General features: G+C 52.6%; 1 long non-coding RNA gene across 1 annotated transcript; it reads right to left on the reverse strand.

Moving 5' to 3' along the window:
• Nucleotides 1-438: 438 nt before the first annotated feature.
• On the reverse strand, nt 439-5,227 carry LOC144222922 (uncharacterized). Its single transcript, XR_013332504.1, has 2 exons — nt 5,025-5,227; nt 439-749 (listed from the first exon to the last, which is right to left on the reverse strand). It is a non-coding gene; the product is annotated as an uncharacterized LOC144222922 (long non-coding RNA).
• Nucleotides 5,228-9,116: the final 3,889 nt, after the last annotated feature.

Below are 9,116 nucleotides of genomic sequence, written 5' to 3' on the forward strand. Positions count from 1 at the left end.
TGAGAAACGCCCAGGCCCCTGTCCTGACTGCGAAGGGGTTTGGCCAAGCATTACATGATCTCCAAGGTCCCCTCCTTCTCCGTCTGCAGGAAGGGACTTGCCCTGTATAGAGAGTTCAGGCTCTGCACACTCCAGGGTTGGGGCCCCAGTCCTACCACTTACTGTGTGTCCCCTGGCACATCACTTACCTCCTCTGGGCCTCAGTTTCCTCCCCTGTAAATTAGAATACTAGTGATCCCCATCTCAGGGGACTGTCGTGAGGATTATATTAACTAATGTGCGTAATATCTGGCAATCAGTAACTGTCATTATTATAACTACTCCCTGACCTGAAGTGACCCTGCTGCTGAGTCTGAACCACAAATCGGGTGTAAGAAGGTGCATCAGGAAGGATGAAGACAATACTGCCCTAACAGAAAGGCCCCCAAACACAGCAACTTCTAGAAAACAAGTTTATTCCTCATGTAACAGCCTCCATGGGGCAGTTCCGGCCGGCAGGCAACTCTGTTCCATCTGCTCAGTCAGGGACGTGGCTTCCTTCGATGCGGTGGCTTTGCCCTCGCTTAGGGATGTCTCTTCAACCGCACGGTCAAAGCTCCATGCCAGGGGCATCTGGTCCAGCTCGTGAAAGAACTTGCCCGACGTCTTCAGCCTCTGATGACATTACATGGCTCCCATTCCTCTCTGGCCCCACCTGGCAGCAAGGGCAGCTGTGAAATGGGTGTCCAGCCGGGATGCCGTCAGCCTTCCTGCAACCAGGAGAGAAGGGATTTTACTGAACAACCAGCAGCCTTAATCCAGGGCTCAGACCCACATCTGAGCCCCCCTCTTCCCCTTGACCCCAGTCCAGAAAACACTGTGATCCCCATGAGGTCACGGTGCTCCCCAGTGGCCATGATGCCAAGATCAGCAGTCACAGGACAGTGACGTAGAGGCCTTGCTACAGGGAGGACACCCTTTCATCCACCTTCCTTTTTTTTTTAATTAAGAAAAAAAAAATTTTAATGTATTTTATTTTGAGAGACAGAGATAGAGAGCAAGTGGGGAAGGGGGAGAGAGAGAGGGAGACACAGAATCTGAAACAGGCTCCAGACTCTGAGCTGTCAGCACAGAGCCCGATACGGGGCTCGAACCCACAGACTGTGAGATCATGACCTGAGCCGAAGCCAGGCGCTCAACCGACTGAGCCCCCCAGGCGGCCCCCCTCCATCCATCTTCGCAAACATGTGAGACACGCTTCTGCCCCACTGCCCATCTGCCACTTCCTCATGGTCCCATCCCATTCTCCATCCTCTGTTCCCAGTCACTCCATGCGACTACAAATGTGGGGGTGCAGTAGGAATAGAAGGCAAGCCCCAGGCAGGGAGGAGGTCCATGCAGGCATGGGTTTCAGTGCCGGGTAAATCCAGCTACCAGATGCGCAACCGGAAGTGGGGCAGCTCTCTGAGCTTCAACGGACTTCCTATTTCTTCCGGAAATAGGAATAACAAGCTTATTTGTCAGGCTTATTGTGAGCACCGATACCCAGTCTATAACACTGTGCTCGGCCCTCAAGAAACCTGATTTTACTTGGAGTCAGCAAAGCCAACTTGATCCATGCCCCCTGGCCTCATCCAGCCTTTGCGTGGCCTTTCCCCCCTCTCCTTCCTGGCCAGTGTCCCACCCCCAGCCTCTTCTTTACTCCCATCCTCACTGCCTTCCTACCTGAGCCCCATCTACACTTTTCATCTCCAGCAAGTCTTTCCACTTGGCCACTTCCCATCCCCCGCCCCCGATTCCCTACCCCCACCTTCTGGCTGCCCCAGGGTCCTGGACCGACCTTTTCACAACTTTACCTGCGTCCTGCCTCTCCCTTCAGAAAGCCCCACCTCCCGCTTCAGAGAGTGTGCAGCAGGGGAAGGGGGTTAAGCCTTGTCATTAGGCAGATCAGAGTTCAGATTCCAACTTGGCCACGTTCTAGTTTTATGACTTTGGCAAGTCGCTTCTCTTTGGACCCTTTATTTCCCCCCTCTGGAGGGGCCGGGTACGTGCAGACTGGTACAGAGCTTGAAGGGATTTCGTAAACATCCATCTCCTCTGCTCTCCCCACCTCCCCCAGCCCACACTCCAGAGACTGACTCTTGACCAAAGGGGGGTATTAGACCAAGGAAGTAATTCCCCCACCATGGCCCTCGCAGGGGAAAGAGCAGTGACTTCCCCTTGAAGTCTCTGGGCACTGAGAGGGACCACCAACCCAAGAGCCACAGCAGAGGCTGAGGAAGAACTCAGGCCTCCCAGCCTCCAGGGTCTCAGGGCTTCATTCCCTCCTGCCCCCACTGCATACACCCCAGTTGTTCGATCCGAGGGTTGATCTGATCAGTCTTAGAGAATCCGTTGGGCTCTTAACCTCCTAGGGGTTTCACGCCTCTATCTCCAACCTTCTCAGATCAGAAAAGCAACATCAATAATAAGTCATGCTTATACAGTGCTTCTCACTCCACTGACATTGTTCCGGGCAGGTCATACCCCGACTCATTTAACTTCCACAACAGCCTGTGGGCTGGGACTATTAATTCCATTTTGCAGAAGAGGAAACTGTCATCTGGAGAGGTTAAGTGACTTGCCCAAGGTCATACAGCTAGCATAAGGCAGGGCTAAGATTCCAAACCAGGCCGTCGGGCCCCAGAGTCCATGCTCGTAACCGCTCTGCTTTAATAAGAGCCAGTGTCGCAGGTAGCTTCTAGGTGGCCAAGCCCTGTGGCAAACACATCGCGTGTATTTCATCAAATCCCAAACAACCCCTGAGATAGCAACGTTGAATACTATTCCAGTTTTACAGATCAAGAAACAAGCAGCAACTTGCCTGAAGTCACACAGCTAGCTAGCTTCAGAACCCCCTCCCCCACCCCTGCTTTACCCTCCCCCCTCGCCCCCAGCTCCTCCTTCTCCAGGTGGNAACTATGTCCAAACCTTTCTGTCCTTCTCCCTCAGCTCCCCTCCGCCCTCTCCCACATTTACAGCTCCCACAGAATCAGATGAATTTCACAAAAAAGAAAAGAAAAGAAAAGAAAAAGAGCATCGGACATTCCCCAGTCAGGCCCCCCACTGAGCCTTGATCTCCAGCCCCTAGGGGAGGCGCCGCAGTGACTTCGCTGGAGAGTCAGGAATAAAATCCTCATTCTATTTCCCCACCCCTACTTGCCATCACTCATCTGGGAATCCAGGGCGAAGAAGGGAGCTAAAGTGCAGAGCGTTCATTTAATATTAACAAATTGAAATGAATTCTTTTAATGCCAATTAACTTGGAGCGGGCCCCTTATTAATAGTAATTTAGATTCATACTTGGGAGAAGCGGGGACGGGGGCTGGGCCAAATGTGCCCAGAATGTCAATGTGATGACGGAGCTGGAGAACCCAGAGGGGAGGGGCAGTGGTAGTTTTACTTCTGCCCAGTTGGGTTCTGTTTCCCTCTGAGAAACAGGCAGAGTCCAGGGAGGTGGATCTTTGGGAAACAGATTACTCTAGTAATTTGATTTTTGTGCTTACGCTGGATCTAAAGAGGATGAGAACCTCGTCGCTGCCTTTTGATGGAGTACTTCACAGTAATGCTAAAAAAAGAATCTCCTCAGAGGGGAGATTTACCCCAAACTATCCTAAGCCAGATCTCACTGACCAGAAGTGATTGAGTCCCTAGGCCAGCTCGCCCTTCCTTCTTTGTGTCCGTCCGTCCAGAGCCAGAGATCAAAATGGGGGTGCCCTAATCCCTGCCATCTCCACCTTAACCAAAAGTAAAAGAGAGGACTAAACATTGTGTTTCTTCCGGGAATCCTCTTCCAGAAGGGAAGAAACCCAACAGGCTTACCCTGAGCTAGCTGCCTACATTTAGGGGAGAGAAAAAAAAGGCCTGCCTGTACTTTTCTTAGAATTTAGGGAAAAGATGAGAATTAAAATTTCAACTTTGTGTACCAAAAAGCTGTCCAGAATAAAGCCACGGAGAAAGAGCTCAGTCCTAGACTAAAAGTCAAACAGAAATTCTTCTTTCCCTGATTTTGCTGGGGAGAGGGGGGGGTGTTGGTGGAGGGCAGAACTAGAACCCTGAATGTAGGCTTTGACCCAAGCAAGACATTTCTTCTTCCTAGGTGTCCCTCTTTGGCTGGCAGGGTGAGTGAAATTTGAAGCCGGGAATTGTGAAGGTTGGGGGTGAGGGTTCTGAGATGTAGGAGAAAGGAGTGCAAAGGAGGCTGGGGGAAGGGTAAGAAAATGTAAAATGGTGAAGTTTTTAAAACAAAAACTTTAAAAATGGTTTAACATGTAAAGATTAAATTTGAAGAACAAGTCAGGTTTTAGACGGAGGTCTAATACATCAAAATTGAGAGATTAAAATCAACAAGAATAACGATAAGACGTAAAATACTTCAAGTAAATTATTCTTCCAAAGAGGAGGAGGTTGGAATTAATCAAAAGAGACCTTGTTCACACTCCCACAGAGCTTCCCAAACAATAAATTCATTTACCAAACAAAAAAAGAAATCAACACATAACTAACAGTTTCACACGGAGGGGAAAAAAAAAATCATGGAGAATCAGCAACAGCTAAAAAACCAGTGAGGAAGGAGAAAAAAGAAACTTGAACTCCATTAACTGATTATTGGTAAATATTGAAATTGAAAGATGGGAGGGAGAAAGGCAGGGGAAATTGACATCATCAGACAAGTGAAACTTGCAAAAACAGTTAAGCGTAACTCATCCCCAAAGAAAAGTAAACTCTCCGTGAGTAGAATGCTCCTCCCCAAAAGAAGGAAATATAAAAGTGATCTAAAAACTACCAGTCACCTTCCCCTAAGAAAAGTATATTAATCGGAATTTAATCTTTGCCCAAATTTGAAATAGATTATACACATAATAAATAAACGGATTGCTTCCTTTCAACTGAGAGAAAAATAAAATCGGATTTAAATTGCGTAATGGGGCAGGAAGGGGGACGTTGTTTGCAGGTGCCAGAGAGGATGGGGGAGGGGGTGTTTCAGGGGCGGAAGACCCGCTTACCTTGCTCTGGAGCGGCGGCCGCCTTACAGAAGTGGGCGCGGAACCCTGAGAGTGTCTGCGTGTTGGGGATAAAGAGGAACAAGGGATCCGGGAGTCCCTGCACGAGAGCGGAGAGTAGAAGGACTGGGGGTTCCCATCTCCCCACCTCGGCGCGTCTCTCCCTCCCTCCAGTACTCAGGCCTAGAGAGCTACTGAAAGTTACAAATTGCTTCCATTATTAGCTCATCCCGGGCGTCCTGGTCATTGGCCAACCCTGGACCACGTGGTCCGTCGTACCAATCGATCGAATTTCTAGTTGCAATTCTCTGTCTGTCCCTTGGCTCTGGGCAGGAAAGGGGGGGANCTTTCCCTCTTCGCCTTGTCCCGGCCCTGAGTGGCCGCCCCTGAAGGGGTTGAAAGAATGTTGTTGGCTGGGACACACGCGGGAGGGCACACACTGGAGGAAGCGAAGAGACGTCGCCAGGGACCCAGGGCACTCTCCTCCCAGTTCCTCAGGCCGGTCGGCCCTGCTGGTCGCTCTCTCTTAACCGCGCCCACTCGGCCCCGGGCGGCGGTCCCAGGCCAAGCAGCCTGGCCCCTTGTCCCGGGCGCTTGAACATCATACTCCCCGGATCACTGCTTCAGCTCACACTTTGGGGAAGGTGTTTCCTCGGGGCTCGCTCTGGATCAGAAGCCTGCGCCCTCAGGGGCACCCCGACTGCCAAGTTTGCGCCCCTCCTGGGACTGCTTGAGAGAAGGACAAACTTTTGAATGGATAAAAATCAAGAGGAGTCCGTCTGGAGCAGGTGAGCTGGGCTCTGGAGGGGTGCGTGGGTTTCAGCCTGAGGACAATCTGTCTCTCCTTTCTCTGTCTCTGTCCTCCTTACTCCATCCCGCGTCCCCTGCAGGCAGATACAATCTGCCTACCCTTGAAGGCATTCAAGGTATAGGGGCAGGGCGTCTGTCAAATAAATGGGTCCAGAGCGAATTTTCCTACCCCGCGAGTTTGCAGAGCTAGAAGGATTCCTTCTGAAACTGGGGAGGACGGAGGAAATTGGGGGCCTAGAGACCCAAAGAGTCTGATTACATCTTTCCCCAACCCCAACTTTGCAGAAACTTCAGAAAAGTTTTTTGAAGGAAGATGGAGAAGGGAGCCCAGTTGGGGTTTTTCAGGCTTAATGTGAGAAGGAGGGCTTCGGGATCCTTATACTGAAGGAGGGATCTATTTGCTTATTTCCGAATCAGGGTGGATTATCAGTGTCCTGAACCTGCGCACCTGGCAAACTCTTAGAGACGCTTGGAGATCCCCACAGGGGTCTCGGGCAGGGCAGGAACGGAGAGAAGTACTAGCCTAGCCGAAAATAGTTCTCCCACCCTGCTGGGCTGGGGGGCGGGGTTATCAGTCCAGAGCCTCAGCTCAGGAAGCCCTCAGCCCCTGCTGCCCTGGGACCCTGCACGGATTTTAAGTTAAGAATGACACGAGAGAGTGAACAACTCCCCAGTTTCTTCTTCTTTTCCTTATAAATCCATTTTGATCCGGAGACCCATCTCCCTAAGATGAAGTCAGAGGAGTGCTCCTCCCCGCCACCCCCCACCCCCAGTACAATCTTCCTACTTTTTCCAGCGCTCAAGGGAGGGCAAAGAAATGAGACTCTGGCCCCGTTCTGGAGCTGAGATCGCCTCTCATCCACACACAAGAGAAGTCCTGGGAGGAAGAGACGGCTCTTCTAAAAGGAGTCAAGGGCAGAGAGTGGGTTCGGAAGGCTCCACTGAACTTGGGAGTCCCCGGGTCCAGAGTTGGGGGAGTGCACCGGCCAGGGCGGGGGCAAGGGGAGGCAGCTTGCTGTGTGACCTGGGAAAGCAGGTGAGGGCAGAGGCTGCTGCAGGTGCACTAGCAGGGCGGGGGGAACTCTCCAGCCCTGCGTTCTAGAAAGGGGAGGCCTGGCTTAGGCCGGATGGTCTCCGTTGCACCTGAGGTTTGTGGGTCCTGCCCTAAAGAGCCGGGCAGGCTGCCGAGGGCTAATTTGAACCAGTTCTTGGAAAGGGCCGGGAGGGGTTGTGCATCCCAGGAGGAAAAATTCCCCCACCAGTGCGCGGCGTCCATGGCCCCTGTGCAGCCCCAACTTCCAGAGGCCGCTTGGCCCTACCCTGTTTGGAGCTGCAGAATCGCCCAGGCCTTTGTTTTCGCCGCGCCCGAGGCTTTTCTGCTGGTGATGCAGCGGCTGGCTGTAGGTACCTGCTCCCACCAGAGCCCCCGGAATTGGGGCTTCCTCGCTAAGAGGCTTAGGAGGGTCGCAGCCCTGCACGGCCTAGCGACGTGGTCTCCAGAGCGTGGGCCTTAAGAAGGACCATCTGCGGGGCAGGCGTGAAGGTGACTGATACCAAAACGAAGCCCTTTTCTCTCCTCCCATCCTGTGGCCATACCACCTCTCCAGCCCAGAGGACTTGAGCGGAAGATCTCAGGCTGCCCCAACCCCAGAACGGGGCTTTGCCCCCCTCTTGATGAATCCAGTCCTTTTTGCCCTTACCTCCCCAGCACTTCCCCCACCTCGTCCCACAATCTGCGGGGCGGTCTCTCTTTTACTCTGTCCTTTCTCCTCTTCCTCTTTCTCTTTTTTATTAGGATTGATAGACAGCAGTTTGGCAAGGCTCCTCTAAGCCTGTAGTGGGGAGCTGTAGACTCAACCCTGACTTCTCGACGCAGGGGAACAGCCCCATCCCTGGGCCCTTGCAATTGGCCCCCATGTTGGGAGAAGTTGACAAAGAATGGCATGAAGGATGGCGGGCCTGACACAGGACAGAGCCCCAGCTTGGGGAGGGGGCAGTTTTATGCTAAATGCCTGTTGCAGAGAGAGGATTTAGAAACAAAGGAAAGAAGGTTGAGGAAACAGCACAAAGGACTAGCAGATTTGAGAAGCATGAGGAGAAAAGACTGGTGAGGGAAGAAAAGGTTCAGGAAAGCCCCCAGCGCTGGGGACAGAGGAAGGGCCTTCCCGGAGGTTGAGTGGGAGAGACGGTGAAGATGAAGACATTCTGATAAGGGACAGGACGAAGATGCAGGATTCGCTTGTTCTGTTAGAGGAGGGAAAAGAAGGGAAGGGAAGAGAAGGCCCAGGGATGAAAAGAGGGAGCTAGAAAGTAAAAGGAAAGGGAAGGAAACAAGGAAGAAGAAAGTAAAAGAAACAAGGCAGAAAGAGGAAAGGGGGAAAGGAAGGAAGGAAGGTGAAGGAAGGGAAGGATAGAGAGACAAAACAGTGAAGGGGGCGCAGAAAGAAAACAAAAGGAGGGGAAATGAGAAATAAAGAGGAAAAGAAAGGAGAGCAGGAAACCGGGTTAACAGAAAGGGGATCCCGATTTGGAGGTGCACAGGGAGGGAAGGAGGAGGGAGAGCCCGCTGTGGCCCAGCCAGGGTCTCCCGGGCACCCAGGCGCCCTACTAGCTTCCCCTCGGGCTACATTGGCCTTGACCTCCCACCCTGGGCTGCCGGCCCCTTGTGCCCAGCTTCTCCCAGGGGAAGCCGCTGGCTGAGCTGGAGAAGGACTTCCCTCTGCAGCCTTGCCGGCCTCCAGGCCAGCCCAGTGGGCCTGGAGGCTCAGCAGATCAAGGTCCGGTTCCAAAACCAGAACGCGGAGCCAAAGAGGCCATTTAGAGAGGGGGACCGGTGGCCACACCGCCCCAGCTCAGTCTCCTCACCCCCAGCCCCGAGCGCCTCCAGCCTGACCTTGCTGGCCGAGGGCTGTCTGCAGACTGACCGCTTTGTTCCGCAGTGCTCTGGCCGTGACCTTGGGCCTCAGTTTGATCTCAGGTCAGATGAGTCCTTTGTGCTGGAGGGTTCTTCTGTAATTTTGGTTAGCCCGCCTGTATTTGTGCAGGTGCGAGAGGGGTGAAGATAAGGCCTGGTCCCCCTCACGAAGGGCATCTTCATTGGTGAGAAGAAAAGTCCTCCTTGCTATCCGTATCTCTCTCCATGCCCCCAGAAAACTTCCTTCCAGGCTAAGGGGCTTCTCTACACCAGGAAGGATCGTGTTAACTTGTAAAGAGCGTGGCGTGAGGTTGTTCAGTGCTGAAGGGGCCAGAGAACGAACCTCAGTTTTGAAAGAGAATGAGGACATT

Source organism: Crocuta crocuta, unplaced genomic scaffold (genome assembly GCF_008692635.1).
Source record: "Crocuta crocuta isolate KB4526 unplaced genomic scaffold, BGI_CrCroc_1.0 scaffold30, whole genome shotgun sequence".
In the NCBI taxonomy this organism is placed as follows: Eukaryota; Metazoa; Chordata; class Mammalia; order Carnivora; family Hyaenidae; genus Crocuta; species Crocuta crocuta.